Raw genomic sequence first — 23866 nt, forward strand, 5'->3', positions numbered from 1 at the left:
ACAGTTGAATAGGCCAGGCTCTGGTTGAAATCGACGGTATCAGGAAAAAGTTGCACACCAAACCACCACTGTTGGTCAGGGTAGAATAGCGACCACAACACTAGCGCCCTTGAGAGCAATTTCCTAAACCTTCAGTAAACTGAACAAGCAATGAAAAAGGGGTAGGCCAATTCTCACTGCTTTCGGGGACAGATCATGATGATGATAGGCTAGGCCGATAAAGACCTGTGTTTTTCTTTTTTCTTCTCTGTGAAAGTTGTATTTTGTCTTGCAGGAAGCATAGCGTTTCCGAAAGGCAGTCAAAGGAACTGCTGTCATAGCAAGTGCAAGGATTGGTAGCCTTTTATGGCCTTACACAGCCGACTGGACACAGAGAAAAACAGGTGAGCCTCTAGAGTCCACATTGTTGAAATGCTACAGTGAAACTTGAAAACTGCATGTCAGCCAAATCAAATATGTGCAGAAACCAACTAGGCTTAGAGACCTTGGTTACTTTTTGGTGATCTTGGTAATATTTGGCCTTGTAGACCTCAATTTGAATGGCTTGATGTAATAGACCTATACAGTTTATGTTTAGAAATGATGAGATATCAGGAGATGGTTTGACAATGTTAATCCTATCTTTACAGAGACTTTGCTTATTCTTTATTTGTTATAATGCCATTTTGCTCATTGTCATCATCCCAAACTATTAATGGGTAAGCAACTTCTAAGCAGTTTATATAAAATGTCACTCATTATGCATGCTGCTAAGAAATTAGGCTAGTTCTTCACATCTCTTTACTGATGACCTTTGAGTGACCTTTGAGTGACCTCTCCTGCAGTGTTTTGTCTGTTTGTTCTGTTGTAGATAATCTGGCTGTACTTAATGTTACTGTACCATACTATCAATACTTTTAGTGTATTTAGGCTTCTGTATTAGCTTTTCTTTATTAGTTTCTCTGCAATATATTTTTTGTACTCTACAAAGTTATCTTAACACATAGGCATGTGGCATGCAGGTTTTGTCATTAATCTCAAAAGACAATATTTGGAAATGGGGTGGGGTATAGGGTTTATTATGAATCAGCATGTTATTTATTATTTTTTTATTCCTTCGTGGTGGCTGCCATTTTTTCCCACAGATAATACATGGTTTATTTTTTACAAAATCCATCATAAAGAATGTGAAGACATATACATACTAATGAAGTACATTTATTCACATGCACTGTCCCCTGGAGTCATATGACAATGAAATGGATGACTGGTTTGTTTGTGCTGATGGTCTAGGCCCGACTCTCGTTGAACTGCCGAACGTGGCCCTCCAAGACGAGCTCCCATCCAGGCAAGCCCAGCTAACGGCCTTGCCCAACAACCAGGAGTTTGATGTGCTCATTGTGGGGGGAGGAGCCACATGCTTAGATTGTGCCTTAGACGCTGTGACACGGAATAAGCTGCCTTTTGCAGTCTTTGTCACTTGCAGTCTACCAGTTGTTCCTAATGCTTTATCTGTCCATTCCTTGCGTTTCTTTTGCATGTGGATCATTTATTTGCAGCACACAGGATAGGCCAACTGCTGGCTTTGAAGCAAGGCCGGAATTTACACTGAGTGTACAAAACATTAGGAACATCAGCTCTTTCCATGACATACACTACATGACCAAAAGTATGTGGACACCTGCTAGTCAAACATCTCTTTCCAAATCATGGGCATTAATATGGAGTTGGTCCCCCCTATGCTGATATAACAGCCTCCACTCTACTGGGAAGGCTTTTCATTCGATTTTAGAACATTGCTGCGGGGACTTGCTTCCATTCAGCCACAAGAGCATTAATGAGGTTGTGCACTGATGTTTGGCGATTGGGCCTTGCTCGTAGTCTGGGAGTCCAATTCATCCCAAAGGTGTTTGATGGGGTTGAGGTCAGGGCTCTGTGCAGGTCAGTCAAGTTCTTCCACACCGATCTCAACAAACCATTTCTGTATGGACCTCGCTTTGTGCACGGGGCCATTGTCATACTGAAACAGGAAAGGGCCTTCCCCAAACTGTTGCCACAAAGTTGGAAGTACATAATTGTGTAGAATGTCATTGTATGCTGTAGCATTGAGATTTCCCTTCACTGGAACTAAGGAGCCTAGCCCAAACCATGAAAAACAGCCCCAGACCATTAATTCCTCCTCATTTGACACTATGCATTGAGGCAGGTAGCATTAGCCTGGCATCCACCAAACCCAGATTCATCCATTGGACTGCCAGATGGTGAAGCGTGATTCATCACTCCAGAGAACGCTCCAGAGTCCAATGGCGGTGAGCTTTACACCACTCCAGCCGATTCTTGGCATTGTGCATGGTGATCATAGGCTTGTGTGCGGCTGTTCGGCCATGGAAACCCATTGCATGAAGCTCCAACGAACAGTTCATGTGCTGACGTTGCTTCCAGAGGAAGTTTGGAGTGTTACAACCGAGGACACAGGATTTTTACGCGCTTCAGAACTCGGCGGTCCCGTTCTGTAAGCCGTTGTTGCTCCTAGACATTTCCACTTCACAATAACAGCACTTACAGTTGACCCGGGCAGCTCTAGCAGGGCAGAAATTTGACAAACTGGCTTGTTGGAAAGTTGGCATCCTATGACGGTGCCACGTTGAAAGTCACTGAGCTCTTCAGTCAGGCCATTCTATTGCCAATATTTGTCTATGGAGATTGCATGGCTGTGTGCTCGATTTTATACACCTGTCAGCAACGGGTTTGGCTGAAAGAGCCGAATCCACTCATTTGAAGGGGTGTCCACATACATTTGTATATATAGTGTAGATTGACCAAGTGAATCCAGCTGAAAGCTATGATCCCTTATTGATGTCATCTGTTAAGGCCTGTTCAATCAGTGAAGATGAAGGGGAGGAGACAGGTTAAAGAAGGATTTTTAAGCTTTGAGACAATTGACACATGGATTTTGAATGTGTGCCATTCAGACAGGTGAACGGGCAAGACAAAATATTTAATTGCCTTTGAATGGGGTATGGTAGTAGGTGCCAGGCGCACCAGTTTGTGTCAATAACTGCAATGCTGCCGGATTTTTCACGCTCAACAGTTTCCTGTGTGTATCAAGAATGGTCCACCACCCAAAAGTACATCCAGCCAACGGCAGGCCAGTGGTCGAAAAACAGGTCATTGATGAAAAGACAAAGGAGGCTGACACAAAAAGTGCAGAGCAACAGACGGGCTACAGTTAGTCAACTGACAGTCCAGTACAACGTTGGCGCCCAAAGACCCATAAAAGAATGCACAACCCGTCATACCTTGACACGAATGGGATATGGCAGACGACGACCTTACAGAGTTCCACTTCTTTCAGCAAAAAAACATGAAACTGTGGTTGCAGTGGGCTAAGGAACGAAAACACTGGACAGTGAAGAATTGGGAAAACATTGCCTGGTCTGATGAATCCCGGTTCCTGTTGTTTTACGCTGATGGTAGGACTTGGGTATGGAGGAAACCACATGAGAACACGCATCCATCATGCCATGTGTCAATATTGCAGGCTGGTGGTGGTGTGATTGTGTGGGGTGTGTTTTAATGGCACACATTAGGCCGCTTGTTAAAAGTGAGGCAACATTTGAATATCTGAACATCATTGACGATCAGGAGCATCCCTCATTCACAGCAGTGTATCCATCTACAAATTGATTTTTTTCAGCCGGATAATGCCCCATGCCACAAGGCTAGGATTGTCCAGGAATGCTTCCACGAACATGACAGTGAATTTAGCTAACTACAGTGGCCTGCTCCGTCACTAGATCTCAATCCAATTGAGCATCTGTGGGGATGAGATGGAACGAGCTATTTGGAGTAGAGATCCACTACCAGCCAACTCGGCACAACAGTGGGAAGCATTGGAGTCAACATGGGCCAGAAACCCTGTGGAACGCTTTTGACACCTTGTAGAGTCCATGCCCGACGAATTGAGGCTGTTCTGAGGGCAAAAGGGGGTGGTGTAACCTCAGTATTAGGAAGGCTACTATTTTATAGGCTATACTATACTATGTACAGTGCATTCGGAAAGTATTCAGACCCCTTGACTTGTTCCACATTTTGTTACGTTACAGCCTTATTCTAAAATGGATTAAATAAACACATTTCCTCATCAATCTAAACACAATACCTCATAATGACAAAGTGAAAACAGGTTTTTAGAATGTTTGCAAATATTTACAAAATAAGAAACAGAAATACCTTATTTACATAAGTTTTCAGACTCTTTGCTATGAGACTCGAAATTGAGCTCAGGTACATCCTGTTTCCATTGATCATCCTTGAGATGTTTCTACAACTTGATTGGAGTCCACCTGTGGTAAATTCGATTGATTGGACATGATTTGGAAAGGCACACACCTGTCTATATAAGGTCCCACAGTTGACAGTGCATGTCCGAGCAAAAACCAAACCAGAGGGATTGTCTGTAGAGCTCCGAGACAGGATTGTGTCGAGGCACAGATCTGGGAATAGAGCTCCAGAGTTCCTCTGTGGAGATGGGAGAAGCTTCCAGAAGGACAACCATCTCTGCCAGATGGAAGTCACTCCTCAGTAAGGCACATGACAGCCCACTTGGAGTTTGCCAAAAGGCACCTAAAGGACTCTCAGACACAAGAAACTAGATTCTCTGGTCTGATGAAACCAAGATTGAACTCTTTGGCCTGAAAGCCAAGTGTCACATCTGGAGGAAACCTGGCACCATCCCTATGTTGAAGCTAGGTGGTGGCTGCATCATGCTGTGGGGATATTTTTTTGGCAGCAGGGACTGGGAAACTAGTCAGGACCGAGGTAAAGAGGAACAGAGCAAAGAACAGAGAGATCCTTGATGAAAACCTGCTCCAGAGCTCTCAGGACTTCAGACTGAGGTGAAGGATCCCCTTCCAACAGGACCACGCCCCTATGCACACAGCCAAGACAACGCAAGAGTGGCTTCGGGACAACTCTCTGACTGTCCTTGAGTGGTCAAGCCAGAGCCCGCTATTGAACCCGATCGAACATCTCTGGAAATAGCTGTGAAGCGATGCTCCCTATCCAACCTGACAGAGCTTGAGAGGATCTGCAGAGAAGAATGGGAGAAACAGGTGTGCCAAGCTTGTAATATCATACGCAAGAAAACTCGAGACTGTAATCGCTGCCAAATGTACTTCAACAAACTGCTGAGTAAAGGATCAGAATACTTATGTAAACGCAGTATTGTTATTATTTGTTTTATATACATTTGCAAAAAAATATATGTATATAAACCTGTTTTTGCTTTGTCATTATGTGGTATTGTGTGATGAGGGGAAAAAACGATTTAATACATTTTAGAATAAGGCTGTAATGTAACAAAATGTTGAAAAAGTCAAGAGGTCTGAATACTTTGCAAATGCACTGTGTACATAATCTTTTAGGGTTTCATCAACAGCCAATATTCTGGGCTCGTGATTTGATCGTGAAATAGTCTGATTTCTCTACTAGTACATAAACTATGAACACTTCATTGTGGATATCACACACTATTAAGGAAAAACTATTTTGATTACTCTCACATGTTCTCTCTCTTAATTCTGACGAATCCGATTTATTCAGCTAGCACCACAGATGCAGTTCGTAACCACATTTTGCAGGGATTTTGAGTGGCGGCACACTTTTGTTCCAGTCCCCCCTCACAGCATCGGGTGGGGGGATATTCTCCATCCTGATGTTGCATAACCTCCTAGTCATTGTGCTGAAGCTGCCTCCAAGCCGTCTCCCTGGAGCTCAGACTGTAAGGCGCTTCAGAGGCCAGCTCCAGAGGATGGAACTGCAGAATAGCTAATAGGACTTGGAGGACGTTTCCCTGGAAAAGACCAGGGGGCAAAGTCCACTCACCAAAAATGTAAAGATGTCTCTTTTGTTCCCCCTGATGAGGGTTCCTCTTGCAGTTACCATTACATCCTAAATCAATTATCTATGCTGCTGGTTAGAGGTTTCTTTAAGCTGTTTTTCTCCTTTACCCATTTTGACTGTCTAATGGTGAAATAGGGGGGGTGGGGGGTGGAACCCCCCGCCTCATCCCCCTTTCCTAATCCACTTTTACTTTCCCTTTCTTCTTTTCAAAATTGGGATTTACAGTGTTTATCCGTCAGGGACAGAACACAAGCCTCTAATGGTGGGAGTGACGAGCGGTTTCAATGTTAAATCATTTTATGGAAGCCAGACAATTTCTTCTGCAATATAGACCTACTTTCATTTTAGATAACGATATATTGACAAAAACACGACAAAGTAAAATGCATAGATTCTTTTTTAAATTAAAAAATATATATTTTTCTTCTTTACTTGTTGGGTCCTTGAATTATTATCGAAACCTTTTTTACTCATTTTTATGGTTCACACAGTGAAGAATTATGAAAATGCTTGGCGTTTTTTCCCCAATGGAATATGTGTGCCTGCACAAAATGTCTCCAATCATGAATTATTACAACAGAAGGACATTCATATGAAAATAATATGTGATGTATTCTAAACATTTGGGACAATAAGTAGCCACATATCAGCTTGCTGTTGATCTGTTGCCTTGGTTCCCTTCCCTCTGTCAGATCTTAAAACTGCCCTGGTGGAGCGAGACGATTTCTCATCTGGGACCAGCAGCCGGAGCACCAAGCTCATTCACGGAGGAGTCCGATATCTACAGAAAGCCATCGTGAAATTAGATTACGAACAGGTAAATGCTTCATTTTTTCTCTGCAGCTGACACTTATCCGGTGAATTCCTGGTCCGTCTGGTCATATTGCTTTATTTACCCTCCGTGATCATTTTTCATTCAGAAGAAGTCTTGACATGCTCTCTTTGAGTTACTGTCTGTGATTTTTATTTCAAAGTTATTTCAAAGAATTCCTACAACTTGGAAAGAGAGGAAGGAGTAACTAGTGCCCCCCTGTCATTATCAAGACGGGAATTAGGCTAATACAGGAAAATTATATCAGAGTAATGGGAGGAATAAAGCATTTAGGTGTTCTTTTTGTCGATGTATTGTTAAGAAGAGACACCCAGGTTCAAACTCAAATGTCACAGTTTTCTGTTACATTTCAGAGCACTTGAAGAATCTCATTATTTTAGGCCTGTGTTTTCTCTGGGAGTCTTATTTTCCTATCTGTATGAACATGCTGGGGTCTTGGAGGTGAGCTGGAGAAGGGGCCAATTAGTGTGATTGCAGGAAACGTAACTGCAAAGTCAGCAGCAGTGTAGCAAAGTACAGGCTTCTCACCTACTCTACATGCCAGGGAGGAAACGGAAAGCAAAAGAATGAAGGCAATGCCATTCCGTATTTGTTTTGGGCTGGCAACTTTGGTCATCCGTGACAACAATAACTTGACATGTTTCTACTAATAAACGAATAAACAATTAATCACCATTATACTATTTAAATCCCTGACCTAACAAGACATTACCCATTTTTATATATATATACACTGCTCAAAAAAATAAAGGGAACACTTAAACAACACAATGTAACTCCAAGTCAATCACACTTCTGTGAAATCAAACTGCCCACTTAGGAAGCAACACTGATTGACAATAAATGTCACATGCTGTTGAGCAAATGGAATAGACAACAGGTGGAAATTATAGGCATTTAGCAAGACACCCCCAATAAAGGAGTGGTTCTGCAGGTGGGGACCACAGACCACTTCTCAGTTCCTATGCTTCCTGGCTGATGTTTTGGTCACTTTTGAATGCTGGCGGTGCTTTCACTCTAGTGGTAGCATGAGACGGAGTCTACAACCCACACAAGTGGCTCAGATAGTGCAGCTCATCCAGGATGGCACATCAATGCGAGATGTGGCAAGAAGGTTTGCTGTGTCTGTCAGCGTAGTGTCCAGAGCATGGAGGCGCTACCAGGAGACAGGCCAGTACATCAGGAGACGTGGAGGAGGCCATAGGAGGGCAACAACCCAGCAGCAGGACCGCTACCTCCGCCTTTGTGCAAGGAGGAGCAGGAAGAGCACTGTCAGAGCCCTGCAAAATGACCGCCAGCAGGCCACAAATGTGCATGTGTCTGCTCAAACGGTCAGAAACAGACTCCATGAGGGTGGTATGAGGGCCCGACGTCCACATGTGGGGGTTGTGCTTACAGCCCAACACCGTGCAGGATGTTTGGCATTTGCCAGAGAACACCAAGATTGGCAAATTCGCCACTGGCGCCCTGTGCTCTTCACAGATGAAAGCAGGTTCACACTGAGCACATGTGACAGACGTGATAGTCTGGAGACGCCGTGGAGAAGGTTCTGCTGCCTGCAACATCCTCCAGCATGACCGGTTTGGCGGTGGGTCAGTCATGGTGTGGGGTGGCATTTCTTTGGGGGCCGCACAGCCCTCCATGTGCTCGCCAGATGTAGCCTGACTGCCATTAGGTACCGAGATGAGATCCTCAGACCCCTTGTGAGTCCATATGCTGGTGCGGTTGGCCCTGGGTTCCTCCTAATGCAAGACAATGCTAGACCTCATGTGGCTGGAGTGTGTCAGCAGTTCCTGCAAGAGGAAGGCATTGATGCTATGGACTGGCCCGCCCGTTCCCCAGACCTGAATCCAATTGAGCACATCTGGGACATCATGTCTCGCTCCATCCACCAACGCCACATTGCACCACAGACTGTCCAGGAGTTGGCGGATGCTTCAGTCCAGGTCTGGGAGGAGATCCCTCAGGAGACCAAGAGGCCACCTCATCAGGAGCATGCCCAGGCGTTGTAGGGAGGTCATACAGGCACGTGGAGGCCACACACACTACTGAGCCTCATTTTGACTTGTTTTAAGGACATTACATCAAAGTTGGATCAGCCTATAGTGTGGTTTTCCACTTTAATTTTGAGTGTGACTCCAAATCCAGACCTCCATGGGCTGATAAATTTGATTTCCATTGATAATTGTTGAGTGATTCTGTTGTCAGCACATTCAACTATGTAAAGAAAAAAGTATTTAATAAGAATATTTCATTCATTCAGATCAAGGATGTGTTATTTTAGTGTTCCCTTTATTTTTTTGAGCAGTGTATATATCTTGAGAAAAAAAAAATATATATATATATATATATATTTTTTTTTTCAAGAAAAACATTGACCTTACGTTATTTCATAGGACTCCACTAGCATAAATGTATTAAATGGTTATTGATTCACATGGTTACATAAGCTACTCTGATAGGAGTCAGTGTATTTCAGTATTTTTTCTAAGGTTACCTCAGTACTATTGAATTAGGATTGAGAGAAACATTTTTGAACCAGGCTTCAGAAAGGGCTATGTGGATATGATTGAGCTTGTACTATGATTTTATTCCCTGGAAATATTTTTGTACCCTCTTTTCTCCTCCAGTATATGATGGTGAAGGAAGCACTGCATTAGCGTTCCAACCTTCTGGATATCGTAAGGACACCCTCCCATCTCAGCATCTTAGACAGTTTCTCACTACGTACACCACCGAAAATACCACATGAATCAGTAAACCTTTTCCTCGGTAAAGACATGGGGTTTTTGAAGATGGAGACAAGTTCAGCTGAATGACAATAAACTTTAAGAGAGGTCCATCGTGGGTGAGGGTAAAATGGCTGATGGTCCACCGTTCTCTGATCACCATCTTACCATCTCACCCCGGCTCTCTGAGCCTTGTGTGAACTTAGGGGCTTGATTTGATTGGTGCTGCCTGGTATCATGAGCGTTAATTGCACATGACATTTAAGATCCGTCTCTGGTATTTAAAGGAGTGTACAGGTGTGCCTCATTACTGAAGGGTGTGGGAAATCTCTATTGGCTTCCAGTGCTCTGCCATGCATTGCGTAATTCATCATGCCAACACAAACCCTATATCCATCACACACAGGAGTGCCCATTTTACACCAACCTACCTTCCGAATTCCATTGTAATCCATAAAGCTCATAATGTGTTATTAGTTGTTTATTTGACATGTACAGAATGATACCTAATAGATTCATAGTAAATCATCTGGATTTGATGACATCATCAAGAGGCACTTTCTTATGACCTTTTCTAATGATCTTTTTGATTACAGAAAGTAGAAATGCGCCTGTTTCACATATGTAGTACCAGCCGGGAAGGCACCCAATCAGATTGAGCAAAAACATGCAAAACACCATGAGATAGAATTCATAGCAAGCAGTGCACTGGAATGACATTCAGATGAACTGTAATGACATTCACTCTCATGGGATGGGTGGCCAAAAATAACTAACTGAAAGCCACACCCCCAAAAAGCCATGAATATGACCGCATTGAGGCATGTCACTGTGTTTCTATGGCTACATGCACCATGCCACTGCCTACTTATTTTGTTCATTTAGCAATAACCCAGTGCTTTTATCTGTCAGCACCCACATTTAAGCTTTAATTCGCTTTAAAAATGCTTAATGTTCTCTCGGATTCATGGCAAAATGTGTATAATTACAGGAAATGTGCTGTAACACAGCAACATTTTCTCTCAGTCTCATGGCAAAATGTGTATGATAACATTAGAAAACCTATAAAACTGCAGTTCTCTTTGCCCCATGAGAAATGTGTAGAATTTTAAGAACCCTTTTGGTTCCAGGTAGAACCCTTTTGGGTTCAGTGTAGAACCCAAAAGGGTTCTACCTGGAACAAAAAGGGTTCTCCTATGGAGACAGCCGAAGAACCCTTTTGGAACCCTTTTTTCGAAGAGTGTATGGTGCTGGAGATAGTGAATAAGAGGTTAAAATGGTTTATTTCCCCTTTAATTGTACCTTTTCCACTGCATGTGAAAGGTGGTGGCAGCTGCCCTACCACTGGGCAGAGATCAAGATGTACGACCTGGTGGCTGGATCCCAGTGCTTGAAGAGCAGCTACATCCTCAGCAAGACCAAGGATTCTGGAGCTCTTTCCTATGTTGAAGAGGGACAAACTGCTGGGAGCCATTGTCTACTCTGACGGCAAGCTGCAAACCATTTCAACTCAGTGGTCCAATCAGTTCTATGTGCAAAAAAGGCCCTTTTTTTCACTAAGAATCCATTAAAAAATATATAGATATTTCTGTCACGCTAACATATATGATGTAGTCCCATATAGAACATATTATATGTTATTTTATCTTTATTATTCTCTTCCCTCCTTAATCTTTGGCCTTTTCGGGTTCCCTCGTAGAAATAACCCTTTTCATGCACAGCAATGTAATTGCTGGCCTGGCTATGTGAGCGTAAACAAATGAGAAATAACATGGCTTAAAGCAGAAAATAGCCAGTAGGCATTCCCTTGTTAGTTCCAACCAGTCCCAGGACCAAATCTTTCTCCAGGCTAAACGTGCCTCGTGTTGGCATCAGAAAAACAAAGCATATGTTGATTGTTAGCCAGGGTGTACATAGCATGTCCTGTTTACTCAAGGTCTCCTCCGTAGCCTCAAACTCCCAACTTGGTTTCTCCAGGCTATCTGTCAGAATTCATTTAACATTTGAGGATATGTGGATTCCCATGTACTGCAAAAAGGCAACATATTTCTAAGGGAATGTGTCTGCGATCTGAGCAGTGATCTGTCAGCCTTACTCATTTAGCAGAAGTAAGTGGGAGAGGGGGCATTATGCTCAAGCTATTTATATTTGTTTTTTCAATGGAAAAATAGCTAATATGATTTTATATATTTTTAAAAAACAATACGTTTTCTAAATATCAGATTGTTTTGGGAGAAGACAGAAAATTAAAAGCCACAAAGACTTGGATTGAAATATTATGTTGTATTGTATGTGTTAGTTTATACACTTTTTCCCTCAAGCTGTCATTTGTTTTAAATTCCATTATTCAATTGGGGACTATTATGGGAATTACATTTTTAAAGCTGACCTTGCTTCTTGGGGTTTGGTCTTTGATTGCTTCAGTTCATCTCCTCAGGATTCCTCAAGCCATCATATTCACATAGTTTCAACATGTAGACATGCCTTAGATTATGGAGTCATGACAAATGTATACGGTTTGGTCAGAAATTACTAAATATATTGTGAAACAACACACACACACACATGATGAGCTACAGATCAAAATATTCAAATTGAAATGGATCTATTTCAAATTTGATGGGAGTGAATAGTATTATATCCTACGCAGAATTACAGTATAGCTGTGATAAGGTGATATATAACAATTTTTACACTTCATCATTTTCACATGCATTTTTTGAGGAAATACAGTCTCTTTGTGTGTATTTATCTCTCCTCCCTTCATTGCCCTCCTCTCCTTTAGCCAGAGGAGTAATTCACAGAAGCGTCTGGGATAATAACTGTGTCCCCCGCTGTACCTGCAACAATTTAATTGGACAAGTCAGCCCAGCCAAGCATCTCTCTCTCATGACTGGGAGACATGAAATTCATTGTCATTATTGTCCCTGTCATTTTGCAGCATTTTGTCCAGCCGTGGAGTTCCTCTCACTCCAATGAGTGTTCTACCTCCAGGAGGCGCGGATTACAGTGGAGGAGGAGGTAGGGGCTTTAAGGGAGGGGGCTGGGCCTCCACTCAACTGGGAGACATGACGCTCGGAGCCCTATGGTCACTATTGATGGCTTGTGCTTTAATCCTCAGATTATTTGTGTTACATGTTATCATTATTAGCATCGTTATGATTATCAGATTATAATCCCATTGTCATTAGTGTGCCATGGTAATAATCCCTTGTTACACCATCTGATTTCAACTGGAATGAAATCACATTGAACATTGTGATGAATGTGGTCTGTAATCAGATTATTTTAACATTGTGATGGGTGTAGCTCTAATCTGGGCGCTGCTAATTTGTGACAGGCAGCAGAGACAGGCACATAGTGGCGAACTGTGAATCATGAGGTTAGAGGTCAGCAGGGGGCTCAACAATCATCCGGGATGAGACACACTGACTCTAGCCCCTAAGTATCTGATTTGCTGTGTACATCCACAGCACAGTGCATGTTAGCCAACCATACACTCTAATGGTCATATTCAGCCCACAGAGATTTGGAAGGGAATACTATGGTCTTTCTAATACATCATGGCTGGGTGCATACTCTTGTATATAATTCATTCTAAAATGTGGCCTTTAAATCTGATGTTTTCTTGTGTTTTACTTTTTTGTTTCCAGTTTATTTCTTTTTCTTTGTGGTGGAATGGCTCGGAGCATGCGGTAGCATTAACCAGCAGAGCCTACCAGTTACCTAGCCTCTGGTCGTTCAAACCGCAAATAAATCAGGGCACAAAGGAACCTGCTCATTCCTGCAAAGTAGCAACCTTCTCTCCTCCTCAAGGCCAACAATGAGGACTTGAACCCCGACCTGGTAAAAACAAACAGAAAGAAAGTAATCCAAGACACCAACATTAAAAGTGATTCATCATCTCTATCCTCTTCTCTACTATAAACCAACAGATTTCCCAGCGATAAATCTTCAAAGACGTACATAAGAAGCCCTTTCTAATGAAACCGGGCTTTGTTCATTTGTCACCTTTTAGACCCTTTCATTTAAATGACAGAATGTATGACCTGCTGACTCTTGAACATAGATCTGGGTATATTCTCAAGCCAGAGAGGGATTCATCCATACATCTTCATACCAGATTCCTCTCTTCATTAAAAGGAATCTGAGGAGGGATCTTCTGCTTTACAAAGAGAATCCGTCCCTGTCAGAATCCCGCTCCTGATGCTGATGTATTGGAGAGCATGGCTACCAGGGACATTGCGAATTATTCTTTTGCAATTATCACTACCATTATCACCCCCCTGTTTTTCACCCATTTGAAAGGGAGCAGTATTAGTGATAGATTTTTAAGTTGAGTCTATCCTCACTTGACCTAGTATCCTGCGTTTCCTAACTGAGGTGCCTATTAAATCGGGAACAACGTGTGTGAAGCACACATATTATAGTGATTATGTTTCCTGTAACAAAATGAGTGTCATGCTTGCAGGCAGTGACGGCACACTTGTGGTCTCATGCAGTGCGTGTGTATAAAAATAGTCATGGGCTTTCAAAGAACAGGTTAGTAAACTCCTAGCCCTCAACTTGGTGGGTTTAACACTTTGAGCCCAGCTCCCTGAGCTCAGCCTGCTGCTCTTCTTGTGGAGCCCCCTAGCCCAGTGCAGGGGAACGGGTGTTGGGGAGGTCAGGGCACGCGGACCCCACTGCACACACAGGCCAAAGGCCCACTGTGGCTTTAAGTGTCCTCCTTGTGTGGCCAGAGCAGCCATCCCACTGATACAAAGTGACAGGGACAGATGTGACATATCGGTTCCGACACACTTCCATACCACCAGTCACAGGCTGGGGGTGACTCACATCCGCTCCCCTGTTCCTGTCCCCCTGCTGCAGGACAACACGACGATGCTCGAATGAATCTCGCCATCGCCCTCACTGCTGCCAGGTATAGGGCTGCCATAGCCAATTACACTGAAGTGGTGCACCTACTGAAGAGGGCAGATCCTCAGATGGGCACGGAGAGGGTCTGTGGAGTGCGTTGCAGGGACGTGATCACAGGTAAAACTACAGCTACAAAGCCGCTGCTTCTTCCTCCCTGCTCCCTAGCACTCACCACGAGGCGCTAACGCTCAGAGCCTGCCTGTTAGGGAGCCCTGTTAATCAGGGCTATTTTGCACATAGTCATAGCACATCTAATGTGGGGCTTTAATATTTTATAAGGGTTTTATGGTGTAAAGGGCTCTTTCAGATCTGCTAGCAATGTAATACGGAATGAGCGTTCTCCAAATGGCCTTACTTACCTTTTAAATGTCATGCATAGGAATGGCTTTGGAGGAATAAAGCTGTAAGGGGAACAGATGGGTTTCATGAGTAACCAAGATTTGAGGATCTCAATACATGACTGCCCCCTCATGTTTTGAAAGATGGAAGTGGTGCTTTTCTTTCTTTCCTTCTGAAGAAGAGGAATAAACATTTCACTTTCGTTTATGAGAGAGAGAGACCTCCCAAGGAAAGTGCTACTAGGAACACATTGAATCAGTATTTTGCTTTAAATTCTAACAAAATGTCATTTTTATGTCAGAGGTAAATGTCTCTGCTTTCATTTGGACACAAGTCAAATTAGGAGGATGGTCCATCATTCAAGCCGTTGTCAAAACAGATCATTTAGTTTCATCATGCTACCTTTGATATGTGCCCCATTATAAAGGCTCGTCAACATCAGGCAGCATATTAACAAACATTGCCTGCATCCCAAATGGTAACCTTAGCCATATATAGTGCACTACTTCTGACCAAAAGTACTTATCTTAATAGTGGAAAGGATGCCATTTGGGACACATACATTTCCCTGTGCACATTAAAAGCACTCCCTCACACACTGCCTCTTGGGCTGCACTTTGACACAAAGAGGCGAGAGGGAAATTAGGTGTGTCTGTTTCCTATTAATTACAATCCTCTGAAGTCTCCCATGGACACACGCGAGCCACTCTATTACGGAAGGGGTGTCGGCTGATAAATTAATAATCCCGGTTGTCACTGGGTACAGATGAATGGCTCCTGATGATTGATGCTGTTTTCTTTCATAGGGCAGGAATTTGATGTCAGAGCCAAATGTGTTATCAATGCCACGGGACCTTTTACCGACGCACTGCGGAAAATGGATGATCAGAAGAACCCCAACATCTATCAGCCCAGTGCTGGGGTGCACATCGTCATCCCGGGCTATTACAGGTAACAAACGACGCCCCCTTCCGTCTCTGTCACATCCCCCCCCCCTGCATCACTGCATCATTAGCGCCTGCCTGATCAATTCATTAGCACCTTCGGCTGAGCCACGGAGACAGGGACAGCCAGGACAAAACATAGGTACTCTTTAAGATTAAAGAAGCTCTTGCATGGATGGTTCAGAACAGGTACTTACTGCTGAGGGGCTCTGTTCAGGAGCATCAGGTCCTTTTGTGTATCTTCACACTTCCTGTTAGGTCGACGAGCCCATTTTCGAAGAGTGAAATCAAGCAAACAGATGGCATTGTATGCCGTTTATCTCCAGATGAATTCCGATTTTTGAAGAGAGCTTTTGGCCTACTCAACCAGACTTTCCTGTGATGCTGTTGCGAATTGACTTCGTCCCTACTCAGTGCTGGTTTTCTTGATGATGCATGTTATTTGTGTTCACTGTGGAACAAAGCTACCCCCCCCTTGCCACCTCTACCCCTCCACTGTTTCCTGTATTAAATTGAGTCAGTACCGTGTGCATGTGTTTTAAACAGGACAATATGTGGACTATGGTGTGGCTGGAACTATACCGGAGCAGCGGCATAGCTGGGATTGAAACCAGCAGAATTAATCTCCTGGAAAGAGAGTTGACAGGAGCCTGATTATGGGGTGTCCCCCAGTTGGCCCTCTCACGCCCCCCAGCAGACCAAAGGTTAATGTAGTCTTCTTGTTTGCTTCCTCCCCTCTGCCTCCACCACTCCCCCCTCCACCACACCCCTGCCCCCTACCTTCAGTCCAGACAACATGGGTCTCCTGGACCCAGCCACCAGCGACGGACGCGTCATCTTCTTCCTGCCCTGGGAGAAGATAACCATCAGCGGAACCACAGACACTACCTCAGCCCCGATGTCGAAGGTGACTATGACATAGGCCTAGGATTGAAAAATGACAGTAACTTTCCACCCAAAAGATATCCTGGTTGGAGGATTCTTGGTGTCCTGCTTATTTCTTCCTGATTCCAGGAATCTTCCAGACTTCTGGAAAACATAGGATTGTGCAACCCTACACGCACCTGCTTATGAGGGATTCACAGTGTAAAAATATAATATCTCTACCGATACAATTATTAAGATCATATTTATAACCAATTATTTTTTTACAAATGTTTAAAAATGCCACATGTGTTGGTTATCTATATATTATACAACGGGTGGGTCTAATCCTAAATGCTGATTGGTTATAATCGCATGCCAGCCGGTGTCTATTCCACATCTGACTGTGCAATCCACTGTCTCATCAGCCCAGCCAGGCAATTTATAAACTTGATCTTCACTATAAAAAGCATCTAGATATTATCATTTCTTTCAGACTAAGATTTAGTTTTCAACAGCAGAGATTTGAATAAACCTTGCTGTCTCTCCGACATTTGCAATATTGTTTCAATATTCAAATTCGATCTCCAGCTGTCCCATAGTAATGAATGTGTTGGGACGAGACAGACAGACAGGCAGCATTTCTCAACTAGTCGAAATCATGAATCAGCTGGCATAATTTGTATGGATATAAACAAATCAAATGTTATGTCAAAAAAAGAAATGTAAATTGAAAAAGTTCAAACAAGTTCAAACAAGATGAAGTGCAGCTAGTTTGCAGTCTTTCCAGCTTCAGTTTGAATTGATTATGTTAGCTGTGTTGTTATCATTGTTATGGGTGTATCAAAATAAATGTCACTAGAAAACAGTTTAAACAAAAGCAAATGCAGCTACTTCGTTGTTATTCTGTCTGCACTGTTTGACGTGACTGTAGTTAGCCGTAGTTGGCTAGCTAGCAAGCAAGGGATAAGAACGTTGCCTGCCAGTATGCAACATTTAGAACGAACGACTGGGTCGCGTCCATAGATACAGAACAAAAAGACTGAATGACTAGATCGCGTCTTTGGCAACCCGAACCAGCCGGCTTGGGCAGCAACCCCTGTTTTGTGTCATGACTATATCTTGTGAAAGGATGAAATAGTATGAATAAATTCATCAAAACAACATTTTTTTTATGAAAATATGTCAATCATTATTTGAATATGTTCGTAACCCTTTGTATAAAAGTGATAATGCCCTCGAAGCCGGTGTTTGGAGGATATACGGGCGCAGTTTACCGGACCTCGACTTCGTCACTGGCCTAACAACACCCGTGCCAATATATCCTCCAAACACCGGCTTCTCGGGAATAATCACTTAAATAACTTCATTAGCCTGTATCTCCAGTGATATCAAACGTTTGGATCATTTAAAAAAAAAAAAACGATATGAGTGAAACGATCACATTCTATGCATCATCAAGTGAATCTTTAAAGCTATAGCTTGGCAATGTCAAAACATGTTTCCTTCACAAGCCATGAATCACCAGTGTGCTTTGCATTTACACTTACGGCATTATAGCCCTGACATTAGAATCATACCTAATTCATAAGACATTTATGATAATAAATACACGTCTGACAATCTCACAGTATTTTTTCTCCCCTCTCTAGTTTTACAAATAGCTGATGGAGCAAGCAACTGACTGATACAAATGGGCTAATGTGATGGCAGTGTAGCACAGTGTAGGACTTCCACCAGATATTAATTCATCAGGAGGGCACAGAGTACAGACAGATACAAATCCCTGCTTTAATTATGCATGGTACCTGCAGTCGAGAAACAGGAGACATCAACCAACACCACTTTGAGGATATCTCATAGGAACTTTATGAAGCCCGATTTCTTTTCGTCCACATGGTTATTTGGTTTCCTTCAGCTACAGTATGATGCCTTGCTGCCCTGTTGTTTCCCTCAACACTTAGGAACAAAACAGATGACCTCTTTTATATTCCCCTAAACTGTACCTCCACATGGGAGGTTTGTTAATGAACCAGTGAAAAATAACCAATATCGCCTTACATTATATTGTTTTCGATTTGCGATTTTTATTTGGGGCCTCTGATGGTTTTACCGACTAACTGGTTTATCAAATCCCAGAGAGACTTGATAAAATGAAGGACTGGTGGGTATCTAAACAGAATGCGGTGCTATTGATTTTTGAGAAGTGGTCTAATTGTTTTCAGTGAACAAGGGGTTGTTGAGATTATTTGATTGATTATCTTGGTTCTAGTCTGCCTCCAAATCCTCTCTTGGCCAGCCAATCTAATGGCACGGTAATCCCAAAGCATTGCGTTCTCCATTATTTTTAATCTGTCATCATTTGCTATATCCGGCATAAGATTAGCCCAAAAAGCTTTTTCACATTTCCTACTCATTAGCTTCCCAGCTTTCCTTTACGTCTACCTCAGACCTCGAGACAGTGGAGAGGTGGCACCTGTACGGTACAGTAGCTCTGTCTGTATGGAGCGTATGGAGAAGGACTATGTGTCATGGTGGCTCTGCGGCTCTGCGTCTCAGACCAGCGACCCAGGAGGCTCCAGGCTGCAGCCAGTGTGCTCTGAGCTCTGGACGGGCGGCCGGGCTGACATGTGGCGTATGTCTGGGCGAGACCCTGTCTCCCCAAGTCCTGTGGTCACAGTCGGAGCAGAAGGCCCTGCAGCCCGAGAAAGACAAAAAGCAAGTGTGAAGTGATGGAGCGGGAGGCCATGAGGCAGCCGACTCCTCTCCTCCGTCTCATCTCTCCGTCCTTGCCTGTGGACTTGCTCCGGCTCCAGACGTGGAGTCTCCAGTCATCCGAGCAGCAGAGAAAAGGAGGAGAGGAGAGGTGGATCGTTCCAGGGGGGATTTGTCACATTGCGCGGTAGTGTCACCTCGGTGGAGACACAGTGGCCTAGAGTGGACAGGCAGTGTCTCCTCAGTCCTTCCTTCAGTCCTTCCCGATAGGAATGGGTCTCCATGGCTTCTCACAGTCACACCAACCTCTGAGTGACACCCAGCAGACGGCTCCAGATCCCTACTGGAACCAGACCTGGGTTCAAATACTATTTGAAAACATTTAAAATACTTTAGCTGGGCTTGATTGAGCTTGCATGTCACAATAGAACCAATAGAATAGTCACAGAGCTGCAAACGCCACCCATCTGGCTCTCCAAGCAGGTTAAAGCAATCACTTATAGTATTATAAAGATTTCAAATAGTCTTTGAAACCAGGTCTAACTAACAGTGCTGTAACAGTAGCACACCACTGGCCTGCTGCTGCAGCTGAAGCACTGGGCCTGCTTTGTTCTCCAACTGCAGTACGGACTGACTGGACTTTCTGGCCTGGTGGAATGTTTCCACACCATTCCCTGATAATGACTCATCCCAACAAAGGACCCATCAGTTCAACTCATATTTTCTCATATTTAAAAAAAAAAATGGCACTCTTTTTCATATTGTATCCTTCACATCTCAGACAACCCACATTTCGGAGTGGAAGAATATTTTCTTTGTTCACGGCCATATTTTCTGAGGAAGGGTAAATGTATATGTTTTCAGTGTGAGTTGAAATATTTTGGGGTGTGGACTGAAACGCCTTACTCAGTCAGTCAGACTGAGCCGGTGAACTCTTGAATGCAACCAGCAGGTCCCCCATGGTTAATACAGCCAGAGATGGAGACAGATACCACCATATTCCCTATATAGTGCACTACTTTTGACCAGAGTTCTATGGGTCCTGGTCAAAAGTAGTTCACTAAATAGGGAATAAGATGCCATTTGGGATGCAGACAGAGATGTTGTTTATCATGCATAGATCTTGCTTTGCACCGGCGCTACAAATGTGCATTGTATTCATCTGCTCCCCTTTTAGGCCATGTGAGGCCTTCAGCCCCAGAGCTACTCAGCTGTCATAAATGTTTTAAAAAATGCCCTTTGATAACGAGTTTGTCATTGTTTTATTCAGAAATATCAACCAGCCCATTATGTTGGCAGCAATTGTTTTCAATCGATACACAACAGCATATTAATATTTAATTCTTTATATGTCACCTTGATATAAAGAGAGAGTGGATTTTGTGGGGTAGGAACTGGAACTCATTTCTTTTCTAGCAGTAGAGGAGTTGAGGTGTTATTTAGGCTTTAGTTGGGGCTGGGATGTGGTGGAATAGTTAGAGTGAGGCCGCTGGATTGCAGTAGCAGCATGCGATGATTTCACTAGATGTCCATCCCTCTCATAGCTGTGTCTCTCCTGCCATGTATACTGTAATGTGTGTGTGCGTGGGCTTGTATTACTATCCTCATGGGTACCGGAAATCCCCAAATGTCCCCCCAAGGATAGTAAAAACAAGAAATTCTCCCTCGTAGGGACATTTTCCACATCCCTACGAGGACAAAGGCTATTTTAAAATGAGGGGTTAGGTTTAGAGTTAGAATAAGGTTTAGGTTTAGAATCAGGGTTAGGGTTAGGGAAAATAGGATTTCGAATGGAAATTCATTTTAGGTGCCCATAAGGATAGTAAAACATATGGTGGGTGTGTTAGTGTTTGTCGTGTGTGTGTGTGTGTGTGTGTGTGTGTGTGTGTGTGTGTGTGTGTGTGTGTGTGCGTGCGAGCGTGTGCGTGTGTGTTTGTCCATGCGTGTGCGTGGGTGCATGCCTACGCCTGTGTGTGTGTGGGTCTCTTTGTCCTGTGCAGTGAGGAGAGGAGATGTCTTGGCAGCCTGGAGTGGTATTTGTCCGCTGGTCACAGGCCCCAACTCCAAGGACACTCAGTCCATCTGCAGGAATCATAAGTTACATAATCATATTGTCCACATCAGTGACAGTGGACTGGTCACCATGGCTGGTTAGTCTGGACATTCAACTGTTTCAATGCTAATCATGCTATACATAATACTTTATTTGTATTTTTATTTATTTTTATTTCACCTTTATTTAACCAGGTAGGCTAGTTGACAACAAGTTCTCATTTACAACTGCGACCTGGCCAAGATAAAGCATAGCAGTGTGAACAGACAACAACACTCTGTGTGAGATGATATAGGCCTATACTTGAATTGCAGCACTAACTAGTCCAGTGCAGACAGTGTGGTAATAACACCATGGCAGCGATTACAGCCTTCGGTATTCTTGGATATGCTGCTACAAGCTTAGCACACCTGAATTTGGGGAGTTTCTCCCATTCTTCTCTGCAGATCCTCTCAAGCTCTCTCAGGTTGGATGGGCCTACCATAAAGGCCTAATTGGTGGAGTGCTGCAGAGATGGATGTCCTTCTGGAAAGTTCTCCCATCTCCACAGAGGAACTCTAGATCTCTGTCAGTGGCCATCAGGTTCTTTATCTCTCTGACCAAGGCCCTTCTGCACCGTTTGCTCAGTTTTACAAGGGGCGGCCAGTTTTAGGAAGAGCCTTGGTAGTTCCAAACTTCTTCAATTTATGAATGATGTAGTCCACTGTGTTCTTGGGGACCTTCAATGCTGCAGACATTTTTTGGTACCCTACTCCATATCAAAGGGTCTGAATCCTTATGTAAATTGGTATAAATTGGTGTACATTTTTTAATACATTTGTAAAAGTTCTACACCTGTTTTCGCTTTGTCATTGTGGGTTATTATGTGTAGATTGATGAGTAAATGCGTTTATTTAATCTATTTTAGAATAAGGCTGTAACGTAACAAAATGTGGAAAAACTCAAGTGTATAGTATAGTATAGCCTATAGAATAGTAGCCTATACTAACCAATAGTATTCTCATTTCACCTACATTTTCGATCAAACTACATGTTATATGCATTTCAAATCAAATCAAATCTCTCACATGCGCCGAATACAATTTCACCTTACCGTGAAATGCTTAGCCAACAATGTAGTTTTAAGAAAATAGAGTAAAGAAAATATTTACTATTTAAACTAAATTAAATAAATGAATGAACAAAAAACAATAACACAATAAAATAACAATAATGAGGCAGGGGGTACCGGTACCGAGTCAATGTGCGGGAGGATAAGGTTAGTCGAGGTCATTTGTACTTGTAGGTAAGATAATAAAATGTGAGTAGCAGCAGTGTAAAAACAAATGGGTGGGGGGTGTCAATGCATATAGTCCGGTGGCCATTTGATTAACTGTTCAACTGTTCTTATGGCTTGGGGGTAGAAGGAGCCTTTTGAACCTAGATTTGGCACTCAGGTACCGCTTGCCGTGCGATAGCAGAGAGAACAGCCTATGACTTGGGTGACTGGAGTCTTTGACAATTTTTGGGGCCTTCCTCTGACACGACTACTAGATACAGTAGGTCCTGGATGGCAGGAAGCTTGGCCCCAGTGATGTAATGAGCTGTATGCACTATCCTCTGTAGCGCAGTACGGTCGGATGCCGAGCAGTTGCCATACCAGGCAGTGATGCCTGTGTGAGAATGCTGTTCATTGAGTACAGCTCGGCATGCAACACCATAGTGCCCACAAAGCTCATCACTAAGCTAAGGAACTTGGGACTAAACACCTCCCTCTGCAACTGGATCCTGGACTTCCTGACGGGCCGCCCCCAGGTGGTAACAATCAACATGTTGACACTTTTTGTACTTAAGTACATTCTTAGTATAAAAAGCAAAACAAATATACTTTGAATACACCTTAACTATATTTTATGTATATTCTCATAAAGTAGAAGTATACCAACATGGGATTTGAATTCCTGAATTGTCTTTACAGATAAAGTGTATTTATAATCTGTTTCAACTATACTTTTATAATTGAAATAGACGTCTACTCATTAACCACATTAGCGACTGTAATTAGCAGGTAAAGTATACCTTGATTGATACCTTCTCAGCCAATGTTAAGGCTATTTACAAAGCAGATGTGGCTAGAGAAGCAATTTACGAGTAAAATTTCCAAACATTTTTTTAAACATTATGGATATAAATTAACAGTTAAAAAATAAATAAAAGTACAACATTATTCAGTTGGAAAATGAACATCAAAACATTTGAACAAGCTAAAAATGAGGGACAACGCCATTTTACAAATCAAAACTTCAGCTGCAGAAAATGATGCTGGGTAATATGCCCAAAACATGTATACATGCATTTTTTTAAAAGTATACTTTAAATATATTTTGTGGCCATTTAAGTTAAATATACTTTTTGTATATTTTCTTAAGATATGAAAAAGTATACTCTCAGGGAGCATGTTCCTCAGCTGTGCATGTTCCCTTATGTGAAATAGACAACCATTATCACTAACCATGTTTCCATCCAACCGTTTCATGCGGATGAATTACCTGACATATGAAAAAAGTCACGACCGGGCTGATGGAAACATGAAATGTCAGTACTATTT

The 23866-nt window shown here is 42.9% G+C and overlaps 1 pseudogene; it reads left to right on the forward strand.

The window, feature by feature from the left end:
* The first annotated feature begins 1238 nt into the window (after window positions 1-1238).
* On the forward strand, window positions 1239-16569 carry LOC112224125 (annotated as a pseudogene).
* Window positions 16570-23866: the final 7297 nt, after the last annotated feature.

Source organism: Oncorhynchus tshawytscha, linkage group LG03 (assembly GCF_018296145.1).
Source record: "Oncorhynchus tshawytscha isolate Ot180627B linkage group LG03, Otsh_v2.0, whole genome shotgun sequence".
In the NCBI taxonomy this organism is placed as follows: Eukaryota; Metazoa; Chordata; class Actinopteri; order Salmoniformes; family Salmonidae; genus Oncorhynchus; species Oncorhynchus tshawytscha.